The sequence below is a fragment of the Pinus tabuliformis genome, chromosome 6, assembly GCF_031772625.1.
Source record: "Pinus tabuliformis cultivar Carrire ecotype Pingquan chromosome 6, CPIR1, whole genome shotgun sequence".
Taxonomy (NCBI): Eukaryota; Viridiplantae; Streptophyta; class Pinopsida; order Pinales; family Pinaceae; genus Pinus; species Pinus tabuliformis.
In genome coordinates this window covers 1,727,964,933-1,727,980,147 of record NC_142292.1, presented here as the reverse complement: position 1 = coordinate 1,727,980,147, position 15,215 = coordinate 1,727,964,933, and positions in this window count along the sequence as shown.

The following is a 15,215-nucleotide window of genomic DNA, read 5'->3' as shown; positions in this document are numbered from 1 at the left end:
ATCTCTACCACTCTCCCCTCGCACAATCTGACCCTGGGTTGCACTGACTCTCCATCCTCGCCGGGTGAGTCCGAATCTCATCATTATCACCTGAGATCTCGTGCTCGGACTCGCATTTTAGGTCTGGGTTCATCCCCTGGACGCCACCGTAAACAGAAGCGTGGCAGACCCTCACAAATCTCTTCAGCAAAGCTAAATGTTGTTTCTGATGTCGCCATGGGGCGACAGGTTACTATTGAACGGGCACTTAGAGCTATTGATCCCATGACCTGTGGTGACCCATGATCTGGCTCTCCTTCAATTGCAGGGGACTAGCCAACCCCAAAAAACGATTGGCTCTGAAAAGACTCCTTCATGAATCTAGATGTGACATTATTTTTCTACAAGAAACTCTGTGCACATCTGAGGTGGCGGTGAAGTGTTTGCAAGCCCTGCTTCCTGGATGGATTCTCCATGGACTGGATGCGTGTGGGCGATCTGGAGGATTACTTATTGGTATAAACCCAAGGAAATGTAGGTCTCTCTCTGCATGGGGGGGCAGAGGCTTCCTCGGTATGGATATTTTAATAGGTGACCTGGGTTTTCCGATTAGAATTATCAATATTTATGGACCTAACCAGGACCGGCTACCCTACTGGCAAGATTTCCTTATTGGTGACCACATCACACAGAATACAGTGATCGGGGGGGATTTTAATTTCTCACTGGGTGTTGGCGAATCCTGGGGACATAATGCCCAGTGTGACCCTATTGCGGATCAAATGCAACTGCTCCTCGACTCACACCATCTTGTGGATATACCAATGAATAAGAAGCAACCTACTTGGCACAATCAGCGCACTGGTGAGGCTGCCCTGGGGAGGCGACTGGACAGGTTTATGATGCATGAGGATCTAATACAGATTTGCCCCTTATACAGACAATGGGTCGGCTCCGGGGGGCTATCTGATCACCAACCGATTCTCCTTCAGATTGGTGACAATAATTCTAAGCCGCGGTCTCCCTTCAAGTTTTTTGCCGGTTTTCTCCAAGAACCAGATTATATCAAGATGGTCACCGACTTCTGGACCTCTCTGCCCCCACTGCGGGACCAGAGGAAAGCGCTTGACTTCTGTGAGAGACTCAAAAGGCTCAAAGTACTAACTGAGAACTGGGCGAAATCCAAGAGGCACAGAGATGAGCAGACTCTGAAAGATACTGAAGATCAGATAGCTACAATGACTGATGAGAAAGGGACTGGTTACCATACTGACGATTCCAAAGCATTACTAAATCAACTGCTTGGGCAAAAAGCAAAAATCTTACAAGAAAAGGAGGAGCATTGGAGACTTAAAAGCAGAGCCATTTGGCTCAAAGCAGGGGATTGTAACACTAAATACTTTCATAATCTAGCCAATGGCAGGAAGGCATCAAACACAATTTGGAGACTACCAAGGGAACCAGACGGATGGGCCACTACACACCAGCAACTGGCTAGCATGGGAGTTACACACTTCAAGGGTCTCTTCACGGCACCTAATGATGTAAATCTACCAGATATCATTAGACTTGCAGAAAAGTTCCCTCGATTTGTTGGACAGGATGATATTGAAGACCTTACAAATCCAGTCACTACACAGGAGCTGGAAAGTACTCTTAAATGGTTTAAGAAAGACAAGAGTCCGGGACCAGATGGCTGGCCTGTGGAATTCTACCTGGCTTTTTATGATCTGCTGGGGGAGGACCTATTAGCTGTTGTTGAGGAGAGCAGGATCTCGGGGCACATCCATCCGCCTATGAATCAGACTTTCATTGCCTTGATCCCCAAATCCGATGACCCCTCATCCTTCAATGATTTTCGCCCTATCTCTCTCTGTAATTGTCTCTACAAAATCATTGCCAAGATTATAGCCAACCGTATTAAACCGATCCTATCCTCTCATATATCTGCTGAACAATTTGCTTTCCTACAAGATCGCCACATCCAAGAAGCCATTGGCACTGCCCAGGAAGCTTTACATTCCATCAAGCTGAAAAACCTCAAAGGGGTATCCTTAAAGATAGACCTTGCCAAGGCTTTCGACAAGGTCAACTGGCTATATCTTAAAATGATCCTTATCCATCTGGGCTTCCCTCAGCTGTTTATAAATTGGATTATGGGGTGTATAACTTCAGTCTCCTTTGCCATACTCATAAATGGCGCAGCCTCAGATCGCTTCTACATCAACAGGGGTATCAGGCAAGGCTGCCCTCTCTCCCCTCTCCTATTTCTTATTGTGATGGAAGGTTTGAGTAGGCTTATCGAGGATGCAAGAAGGAATGGGGAGCTAAGTGGCCTCAAAATTACTGAACAATTTACCCTTACTCACTTATTGTTCGTAGATGACATACTTATCTTTCTCAATGGTAGTGTTCGAGATAGCACTGCTTTATATAATATCCTCCTTCTTTTTTGTAAAGCTACGGGAATGGAAATCAACAGGGACAAATCCACCAGATCATTGATGAGATGTACACAACAGGAAACTCGATTGGCTTTGCAATTCTTTCCCTTCCTGGAAAATAATCTGCTGGATGGTATCAAATATCTTGGATTCAGATTAAGGCCGGATGGATATAAAACGGAGCACTGGATGTGGCTTATAAACAAAATCGAAAAAAGGATCACCTGCTGGCACCACCGCTTACTGTCAAAAGCTGGCAGGTTACAGCTGATCAAATCAGTTCTTGAGGCCACACCAGTTTATTGGATGTCCCTCACTTGGATCCCGAAAGGCATTCTACAAAGAATACAGCAAATATGTAACAGGTTCCTGTGGAATGGTAATAAAAAGGGAAAGATATTTGCTTGGACAAGATGGTCCCTTGTCTCCATGCCAAAGAAATGGGGTGGGTGGGGACTCAAATCCCTCTCAGAATTTGCACAAGCTCTAACAACAAAACAGGGTTGGTCACTACTCAATATGGACAGTTTATGGGCCGAAGTTATACATAAAAAATACATCTGGCCTTCCAATATCACGGATTGGTTCCGCAGACCATCATGGAACTACCAGGGCGTATCTGCAATCTGGAGAGCCACTCTAAAAGCTCTGCCCCTCATCAAGGATAATCTATTATGGAAAATAGGTAATGGGGCCCAAGTCCGTATAGGGTTAGACCCTTGGCCTGGGTCAGGGAATGCTCACCTTCTGCCGGAAGACCTGATCCGACATCTCAACAATAGGGGCATCAAATATCTAGCACAGGTTGGCGACCCACATCGATCTACCATTTTCACTCAGGCTTGGGTAACGGATCAACAGTGGCTTTTGACTGAAGAATGGACTGAACAATGGCATAGATACATACAGGCTCTCACTGAAACACATATCAAGCTACATGAGCAGGATGATGAACTTATTTGGGCACCTGCAAAATCTGGAATATATGCTCCAAAGCTTGGCTACCTAAAGATCATTGAGGCCAAGAAGCCTGACATTCTCAAAAACTGGTGGTCGGATATCTGGCAGCTACAAGCACAGCCCAGGACCAGACTTCTAATGTGGAACATTCTGGCGAATAAATTACCCACCGGGGACAACCTCAAAAATCGGGCTTTTGCTGGACCTACCTGGTGTGTACTCTGCAGAAAGGAGGAGGAAACTACGTCTCACCTATTCCTCACTTGCGAAGTCACCTTAAACATTTGGCAGCAAGTCAAACAGTCCCTCAATATCACCACTGCCTGGCACGCAGTTGATATCCCTTCAGCCTGGGCGCATTGGTGGACCGCTGTGATCTCGGAAAAGGCAAGAAATCTACCGCTTGTGGTTTCATGGTTCATCTGGAACAAGCGCAACGACATCATTTTTGAGGAAGGCAGGGTTAACTGGCAGCTCCTTCCGCCCTCCATTTGCGCAGCTTACACAGAAATACCATATGAAAATAAAACTAATCCTCCCAGGCATATCACCCCTGAAATTATTAACAGGGATATGCCTTGGGCATATTTCGATGGGGCCGCATCGGCTCAAGGATGTGGAGGGGGTATACTATTTCACTTTACAGATACTCATTATTACCATCTGAGATTGGGACTCGGCTTGGGTACCAACAATCATGCTGAGCTTATCACACTGAGACATCTGCTATATTTTGCACTATCTAAAAATTGTCGACATGTACAAATTTTTGGGGACTCAAAGATAGTGATTGATTGGGCAAATAATAAATCTATCTGTCATACATATTCTTTGAAACACATCTTGGAAGAAATTGTTTTTCTCAAAACACATTTTGACCGGATCACTGTTTCTCATATCTACAGGGAAAGAAATACAACTGCTGACCGGCTCTCGAAAGAAGCGGCGGATCGGCCTCTAGGTGATTGGATGATCGAAGAATACAGCCCAGAGGGGATGCACAGGTTCTACCACCGTCCATACATGGATGGCTTTCAAATTGGGGACATCCCCCCCATCTGAAAATTTTGAACTACATGTCAATTTTTGTATATATCTGCATGGCTCTGATCGTTGCTATTTTGTTTAGTACTTGGCTGGAGGTTTATACACCTCAAAACTCTGCACTATTTTGAACTTATTATGTATAACTGTTTATTATTTTTGTTATGGATACAGCCCCATCGTATCCATAGTGACACCTACAGGACAGCTTCATGTATATATTACTGAACAGTGGCATCGCCACATTACAGCATATGCCTCGGCATCAACAGCATGTAATCCCTATTATCTACTTCTTAATAGAAATTACGAACTCTATTTTCCCCGGAAAAAAACTTCTGTAGGTTCATCTTCTTCTGCAGCTTCAACTTCAGGCTCACTGACATCTCCAGCACCTGCATCTCTTTGATTTCCCATTTCCACTACTTTTAATCTAGCTTGCATCTGTTACATAGCTTCCAACACTTCAGCATTTGCAACTGGTCTTCCTCTTCTTTGACCACCACCACGTCTTCCTCCAACTCTGAAAGCCATGTTGGATTTCTTTTTTTGATCTTTGAGATCTTGCTCAGTGTCAATAGGCTTCTTTGATACCACTAATGGTGGGTTAGTCGCAGGTGTCAAGGATAATTGTTCGAAACTAGAAACTATTCCTTCAAGTTCAGGTGGAACTCCTTCTCGGGTTTCCTTTTGAGAATCAGTCATCAACCTCCAATTTTAAGTTATTCTGCTAAAATAGCAGAACTGGTTAATTTACCCAAAATATGGAAAACTTCCACTTTTTCCACGGAATCAAAAGGAAATAAAACTCCAGTTCATATCCTTACCGCGTCCTAAAGTTCACAAACCTTTAGCGCATTAAATCTCCACCATTGATCTCATTCCTTAATCTAACAATTATCGCTTCACCCGCTCGCCAACTAGCTTGACCGATCTCCACCTCGATCAATCCCGCTTGATCCAACGGCTATCGCATAATCTCGCGTGGATTCTTGCATGACTAATATTAGGTCGAGGGCGCATGAGAAAAGTAGTTTTCTCGTGCTACATGTCACCCGCTAAGGGTAATCACATGAAATTGTAGAATACCACTTACCACTTTTTGACCACGCGAGATACTACTTACACCTACGAAGACCGCTCTTCTATCCTGACTAATGTCTGCACTTGTTGGTACACAATGACCATCAGATCTATTGGATTTGTTAATCAAACGATTCAGATCTTCTCCTGGGTTTCTCACGAATTTGTTAGGGTTTCCTCGCCAGACTTAACACTTCCGCCAAGTTTAGTCTATCTCTAAATTATTTCCTGTGATCTATCAGCTTCAAAATATCGCTAACTAAAATATGTGGTTTCAAAATACATTCAATTTATTTCAATGCGCAGTGAGTGAAGATTTATATGCGACAACACAAGATTATACAAAACTCAACACTTCTCATAAATATTTTGAAGGAAATTAAACCTCTGGGATTTGACCATTCATGCACAGTACTCACAGAGATACAGAGAGATTCCAAATTTTACATTCCAATTCTCTTCAGCCAAAATCTATCAAAATTGTCCAAATCCCATTCTACTAATTTAAAACTTACATAAATACCAGTACATACAACAATCAGATCCTCAATCAATGGATCGAATCTGCCTAATCCTAGATAACATCTAATCTGCATGATATTCTCCTCAAAATCTCAACTAAGCCTAAATACTTGAATTAATTACAAGATAATTCAAATCCCTGAATTCTTGCTCAAATCCTATCTAGAAATCTTTGTAAAGTGACAGCTAAAGGATCCCACTCCTTTGCTTGTAAACTTTTTTTGTTTTTTTGGAATAAAATTTGAAGTCTTTTGTCTTCAAGCCTCATGCTTCTGCATCATTCATCATAATCAAAAGGATACGAATTTTCAATAACATCTTGACTTGATTGCTTTGTTGAATAGAGATTATGAAGCTTTTCCCAAAGAGCTTTAGCTGTTGAACATTGACCAAATTTTGTTTCCACATAATTTGGAAAAACATTAAAAATTACATTCATGTCCTTTGAATTGTACCTTTTAGCTTCGTTGGTAGATGTGTCTTCAAAAAAAATTGATTCCCATATTCCATGTGCCTGCAAATGTAATTCCATCTTGGATTCCCATATCTATTAATTATCTACATCAAAATAAGGGGTTGGTACACAATACTCACTTTCTTCAGATTTTTTTGTACCTGTACCTTCCTTTGAAATCCTTGTAACCTGCTTCTTTGACTTTCCCATCTCTATGCTCTGAAAACTGACTTCCAACAGTTAAGTTGTTACTGAAGAAACTTGGCTCTGATACCAATTGTTGGAAATACTGAGAGGGGGGTGAATCAGTATTCCTTATCAATTAGCACTTTTAAATCTTTTCAGAGCATTAGTTAATCTTCAATTATTATTAATATGTATGCAGTAATAACAGTAAACAAAAGAACATAGTAGACACAATAATTTTAGGTGGAAAACCCCGTCCGAGTTAAAAACCACTGAATGCTTTTCTAATAAATTCTTTAATCTTCAACCCCAACTGAAATGAAAGAAACAACTTCCTAGAATTCTAGAAAATCATTCTTCTCCAGCTCCCACTGGAAGGACTCCCCAACGCCCTGGTTTCTTCAGTAGTCAACTGAATGGATGCCCCAACATCCTAGACCAACCTACCACCCTGAAGTGTTCATAGGCTCCAACCTATAGGAGACTTCATGCACTTTCCTAGCACATCCCTGCCACCTTATAATGATTGAAAATGAGACAAGTGTGGATTCCTATACCAGGGACAACGATCCACGATACAATATGATTTACAATTATTTTGACCGAACACCCAATCACACTATGACCTACAACCCAACCATGACATCATCCCAACAAAGACTCCTATACCTCCAAATAATGCCTTTTCAACTCTAGGTAGATTGACTCTTTTACAATAATGACTCTTCCAATGATGACACTTTTACAAATGACTCTTTTACAACTTTACAATGATGACTCTTGGCCTTAACACTTCTTCACAATATACGAATGGTTGTCATGTCTTCAAAGGATGTCCCACTGCAATGCTTCCTTTGATTTTATACTTCTACTCTTGAATTCTTGCTTGAAGTTGTACTTGAATATTCTTCTACCTACATGCAAAATTTGCCCCAAGAAACCAATCCCAAAACAAAACAAAATACCCTTCAACTTACCTCTGCCTGCAAAACACATGTAAGTGCATAATAATGAATAAATACAAATTAAAATTACAATGCGTACCTAAAATTTTCTTGTCACTTTTGTTGTTGACTTGTTGCAGCAGTAGACAAAGACTCCCACTCTTGATATAGGCCTGGACTCTATGCAAGATTATATCCAAAACTGACCTAAAGATATATACAATAGAAACTTATGAAAAACCCTAGACTTGTGATGAACCAAGTTCTAAGTACAACAACAGATACCATTCGATCAACTATGACAAGACAAGTAACATGAACTTATAACATCATATAGATTTAGCAGACTCGGTGTAGTATCAAGAATAGGACATCCGAAATGTGGTATCAAAACTAACTGTGACATATAGAGACATCGAGATATAACTGAGACCCTGTATATACTTACATTGTCTTGCAAAAACATATGCCAGAGATGATACTCAAAATTCAAATGTAAACACTAATCATACATACCTTGTTGTAGGAGACTTACCCTTGACTATTGATGTGTGGTCCTTATTGCAGTGATCCTTGATTGCATGCGTTTTCTTGCCTTCTAGGAGCTTGATATTGAATCTGTTGTATCTATGTAATTTCGATCTCCAGGGTCTGAAATTTCGTCTTATGGTAGCCCTCTGAGTCTTCTTTGTAACCCCATAGGTATGATTAAGATTGGATTCTTCAAGAAATATTTATGCCTAATCTCCCACGATGACATGATTATAGCCTGGTTCAGTAGAGCGAACTTCTACGAAGTGCCATGTATCACTGTTATGACCTTCGGCTCTAAAATTGATACTAAAAAAACTAAATTCCATCCTCTTTTTGTGACTATTTACGAAATTTTATTCCAATTCTCAAAGATAAAGTTATGACGAGTTTCCCAGCGTCCCCTATTTGACATGGAATGCGGGAGCCTGCAAAAACCCTAAATTCCTCAGATCATATCTCCAAAAATATAGAGAACCAAGATCTTAAATTCGGTCACGAGGTTCCTCAAGATTTTGGCTCAAATTGGTTTTAATTTCAGCTTCTGAAGCTTCGAAAAAAAAAAAAAAAAAAAAATTATAGCAAAAATGCCACGATGACCTGTTTGAAGCCACAAAATCCCTACAAGAGGAGGATATGAGGGTCATTATTTATATGAACGTCTTGAGTTGAGAGGGTCCCCAACAAGTGAATGTTGGAGGGATTTTAGGAGAAAAACAATATTATTAATTATTGACTATTCAATGAGCACAACCAATTATGAGTGCCATGCCACAACCCCATAGGCTTTTAGCCCACTAACTGGGGTTACTAATTTCAAACACAATTAACTCTCAAACCGTGAAGAACTGGGAGGCATACCATACATCAACGGAAACGTCTCAATGAGTAGAATCCATCAATAAGATATTTGACACAAAATAATATGAGTTTTCAAGTCAAAATTCCTTTGCAAGATCTGGGTAGCCCCTCGTGCTGCTTGGGTTGACATCAATGACAACCACTGATCAACAAACACAATATTCTACCTCTAACTTGTAAAGATTCTTCACTCAAACCCTTATCCTCTTCACTTGTCCTATGGCTATGTGACAAAGGAACACATTTCCCTTACTAAATATCACATCATAGCTTCTATCCTCCAACATGGAAACCGATACCAAGTTCTTCTTCAAACCGGGAACATACATAACATCTTGCAAAGTGAGGGGAGAACCTAACTCTCTCTAAAAGGTAATTGTACCAAGCCCAGTAGCGTTATACCTCCCGTCATCACCCATCTCGATATGCATCTGGAGATCCTTCTCCTCCAAGTTACTGAAGAGCTCTTTGTTACCAGTCATGTGGAAATAAGCTCCATTATCCAAGTATCATACACTAGCCATCATCGATGACACCATACATATGATGAGGGGAAAGTCCAGTTCGTATTGTGAAGCAAAAGCCTCACCTATCACTCCTCTTGAGATCTTCTTATTGATCTTCTTGAGTAGACACTTTGTGGAAAAATGTCCCAACTCGTGATAGTGAAAGCACTTGACTTTCAACATGTCCTTCTTCTTGCTTCCTTGACAAGAATTTGATTTGGAATGGAATACCTTCCCCTTCCCTTTCTTTGCCTTACCCACTAAGGCACAATTCTCCTCATCATCAGTCTTTGATGAGGATTCATCTCTAGTGTTCCCTTGAATCTCTTCTTGTACCAAATCCGACCACAGTCGCTCCCAATCCGGTAGCTTCTCCCTCCCATTAATTGAGTCATGGTAACTGTGCTAACTCTTGGGAAGTCGTACAAGAGCTAAGCTCACCATATCGTCTTCGACAACAGTAATCCCGATGCTTCCAAGGTCATCCCGACAATGAGTGAACTTGGTCAAGTACTTCAGAATTGAGTTGATCTTCTCCATCTTGATATTTCTAAGTTTGTCCTTCAGTACCAACTTCCTATGGTCACTGTCATTTTGAAACAGGTCCGTCAATGCCTTCCACATTGAGTATGGAGTATCCTTGCCATGGAGACTCGAGACAATGTGGACTCGAACTCCTTCCAAGATAATCCTTCTCGCTTTTGCCACACACTTTCTCCATTCATCCATATCTTTAGCATCCGGTGCAGGAGGCTTAGGAATGTCATGATCTATGAATTCCTTGAGGCCATTGTCTTCCAGCACTACTTCCATCCTTTCCTCAAAGCTATGTAATTCGAGCTTCCCTCCAAGGCATATTCAAGTCACAAATCGCAGAATGACATATTGCTACTCTCAAGTATGAAATTGCAAATTCAATTTTCACCTACACAACAAACTCAAAATCTCCTCTTCTATATTGTCTTCAACCCTGGTACCATGTATATTTTTCTATACATTCAACATCTTATGTGATTTTCTAAAACACAAGACAAGAATCTACTCTACTCTTCTCAGCGGAAACCAAAAAATGGTCAATGAAAACAATAAGAAGAAAGAGGAAGAATATCAATCACACATAAAACCAATATTTCTCCGGGGAAAGAAACTGCTCAAAACCTCGGCTATCTATATTGAGTTAACCAGAATATCTGAGAAGAAAATGCAATGCTTGTTCGTCCTGAACAATTCCTGCACTAGTGCAATCTAACTCTCTGCAAGGCTGACTCTAGCCAACACTTAGCCAATTTACTAGCCTTCCAAGCCCCTACTTCCTTGAACAATCCCTAAGGGAATTAGCCCATATTTAATTGGGAAATCCACTCTCAATAACCACACAATCCAAACGTAGGTCCTCAACTGATTGCATGCACCATCTTTACAACTCAGAAAATTATACAATTGATAGTACAATGTCCCTGCACTCTAGTCTCAAATGGGTCGTCCTCTGAACTGACATGCATGAGTTATTTATGAGTGAATCTTCAATTAGTTGGTGTGGTACTTGGGATGCACTAGTGCACTACTCCACTACTAGACCTCTACTAGTTCCTCCAATAGTTAGAACTAGTTTAACTGACTATAACTCAGTTAGACAAAGTTATCTGATTACAACTCCAAAAAACTCAATCTGGACCCCTAAAATTTAGGGATCACTCTACATGAGATAGACTTCCAACTCGAATTTCCTATGTCAATTAAGTCAATTTAACTTAATTAACTATTACAAGTTTCTATGAGAATATAATTTCAATTTAACTCGCAATTTAATTCAAGCACAAATTAAATTGGAGTTTCTAGATGCTATTTTTAACATTTCTTGTTGCTATTTTAGATAGTTGATACAGATTAAAGATTGAATACATTTGGACCTTGATTTAAGTGACTTGAGTTCATTTTTGAAAAGGGGTGTTCAAAATTCTAAAAGGAAAGAAGTTCCTCATCAGTATTGGAGACTATTGTTACAAACAAAATTCGTATACGCAACAGAGTATTCAAAATATATAGAATATAAAAGTATCCATCGTAGGATAAAAAATATATATGTTTGAATACAATTGATATGAGATGTCGTGGTTACAAATGAGAGCCCACTTATTTACCCAGGCAAGTGCCCCTTCATGAATGGTTATGTCTTTAGAGACATGCCTCTTCAGCAACTAATTATTATTTAGTTAATTATTATTATGATTATTAGTTGTTTATATTAATTTTATATATTTTATTAATAACATTTCCATTATTAATTTATTATGATTATGATTATGACTTATTTATATCATTTTTATTATTTTTATATATTTTATTCATAACACTCTAAATATAGAAGCACCTGTCCATCTCAGAACAAAACTCTATATCCATCATCCTCCAACGCTGATACTGAGAGCACATGTACCATGGGCCATGAACAAACAACATCCTTGTCACCTCCAGAAATCCTCCTAACTCTAGCTGGAATTTGACACAACCAACCCCCTTTCACTGCTTGTGTGGTGCTAACTCCACTACTCACATGGTAGTCTAAGTCTGTCTTTGAAATATTGTGGAACATTGTCCTAATTCTCGTCTTGTGATTGTTTTCTCTACTATCCACTAGCCTTGATATTGTGCTAATTCTTAGCATGACTATGGGTTTGTCTTAATCCTTTGATACACCCACAAACTCTTTTGCCAATCCCTTGGCTGGTACGACCTCCCTTTGAAGTCTGACCTCCGCCAATCTTCCTGGTTGCTGGTATTTTCCTTCGTACCTTCCACTAGCTATTACCATCTATGCCAAAAAAAATTTGCCCATGCCTATCATGGCATATCCCCTACCCAACAACTCTTGTCGTCCACTGCATCTCGCAGTTTCTTCGATCATGCCTAACGTGGCACCCTACCTGCGACACAATTCCGTGAAACCATCCTTGGCTTCCATTTTATATAAATCCTCTTGCCTCTTCTCTATCAAACCATGACACAACTCAGAATTTCTACAAATGATCAACCTCCCACAACCTTGTTACCCACTAAAAGTGGGTGACCCCATAAGAGAAATTATCTCCTAGATATTTCTTTAGCTAGAAGCTAGTATCCCCTAGCAACCATCGATGTAGCAGATATATTGTGCCATTTGATCTTTACTCCTTGCATCAGTCATATGTCCCCTTGCCCATCTATCAATAACATATGTTAGAAGGTGCGAAATCGAACCCAAAAGGCATGTTTTTCATTGTGAAATCGAGTGTTTATGCTTGTTTTTCTTGGCCATCTTAGGTATGGATTATTCAGTGACTTGGACGAAGGAAGGAATTTGACTGCTGCTTTGTTATCTCACCTTAAATGGGGGGTTAATTCTTAATCCTTGTCACGTGGGATCTCCCCTATTGACCTTTTGTTTTAGGAAGGGCACTACTTGGGAAACCTTGATTTTAGTAGCATGGTCTCGTTTTCTCGTTCCACATTTTTCACTTCCCTCGACACATTACAAGCCCTATTTCATCATTTTCCTTCTCTAGGTCCACAAAACCACTGGGTCCACAAGCAACTGATGCTCCCCCTCCCCTTATCCACATGATTAGGTCACGCCTAGAAACATTTCCCTGGAGATTGATGCAGCTAAAATAAATTTGAAAGCATATCATGACCACAAGCAAAAAAAAAAAAGAACATCATAAAATGAAAAATATGGTCAGGACATTAATATAGCATGTAGGAAAAATCCAAACATGAGCTCTACCCCTTATCATTATGGCCATCACCCTATTTACTAGGGCAGAAGAGCTCCCACACATCATTAAGGAACCCATGCACGTCCCAACCCTTATTGGATGATGAACTACCCCACCTAAAGGGGGTAATAATTTCTTTACATCATACACAACATGCTCTCATTTCCTGAAGACCCGAGCAGTAATACAAAGAAAAATCAAGAAAAGGAAAAAGGAGAATAAAGAAAGGTGGGAAAACAAAAGACAGGGTAACTCATGTATCAACGATTGATCCCTCATAAATCTATACCATAGTATTCAAAATTACGAACCGTAAACCATCCAAACCGGTTGCTTCATAAGCCTGGGCCACCGAATTGGTTGAAAAACTAGGTTGACTAGTCCTCCCCGCCAATTTTTTGGTCAAACTAGTCATAAAACAACCGATTTTCCCATAAATTGGCTGGTTCCATCATAAACTGGCTCATTTATTGCCAAGTCGGCCGTGGAACCCCTCTTTCTCAGTTTTTGAGGCGGTTTTGAAGGAAACTAAGGGTTGTTTCCCTCCAAAAATAGCCCCTCCAAACCAATAAATGGATGTCTCCCCTCTCATTTGCCTCACACATATCATATGGAGTTTTTGTGAGCTTCATTAGGAGCTTAGAGAGTGTTGATTTTTTGTTGGAGTAGTCATTTTGGAGGCTTGGAGTTGGAATTGGAGCTACTTTGTGTTGAGAAATGACAATAAGAAATTCCAGTTTAATTTGTCCTTGAATTAAACTGAGAACTAAAATTGAATTCTATTCTCATAACAACTTGTAAATAGTTAATTAAGTTTAATTAGCTTAATTAGCTTAGGAATTTCGAGTTTGAATTCTTTCTATCATCACGTATATGTTCTCCCTAAGTTTTAGGGGTCCAATATGAGTTTAAATTGAGTTGGAAATTGGATCACTCAATTTACTAAGTTAAGTTCAATTAAATTAGTTTTAAATTGTTGTTGGAACTAATAGAGGACTAACAGTCAGTTGGTGCACTAGTGCATTTACTAGTGCTACTCGATTTAACTGAAGATTCCCTCATGAGAAACGCATGCATGTTAGTTCAGAGAAAGACCCGGTTGAGACTAGAGTGTAAGGACAATGTACTCTCAATGGTATTATTTACTGGAGTGTAAATATCATTCATGCATCAGATATTGATCCTATGTTTGATTTGCACAATTTGGAAGCATGAATTCCCTTTAAATACGACCTATTTATCCTAGGAATTACGCAAGATATTAGAGGCTTGGAGAGCTACTGAATATGCTAAGGATTTGGCTTGAGGTAGCTTGTGAGTTGAGAGAGTTGAGCATACTTGTGCAGAATTGTTCTAGTGAGAACAAGCTTTGTATCTTCACTCATATTTTTGATATATGCAATACAAATAGTGGGGTTTTGAGCAATGGTTTCCCCCATATACATTTTGTGTTATGTGCCATTGATTTATATTCTTCTTGTTCATATATTGTTTGCATCAATCTATTGGCTTCCGTTGTTTGAAAGTAGAAGTAGATTCTTGTATTTTTCTTTAGTACATTGCATAAGCTTTTGAATATACAAGATTTTCTACACTTTGGAGTTGTTAGTGGAATTGGAATCTTCAAGAGGAGGCTAAGGCAGCTAGTTTTCATTTCTAAGTAAGGATTTTCACTTGAAAAAATCCATATTTCATTGCTATCAATGTATTTTTTTTTAATGTGTTTTATGCTATCAAATTTCAAGTTCAACTATTAGTTTTCAAGTCTTAAGTTTTATGGGTTAAATTTTCCCCACGTTTTCCCCAAATTTATCTTAGGTTTTACATTTTAGTTAGTTGCAATTTTTTTTAATTTGCAAATTTATTTCATTTGAAAAATTATAATGTTTATAGAAACCATTAATCCAAATTAAAAGGACATTGCATGGGCTTATTGTGATATTATT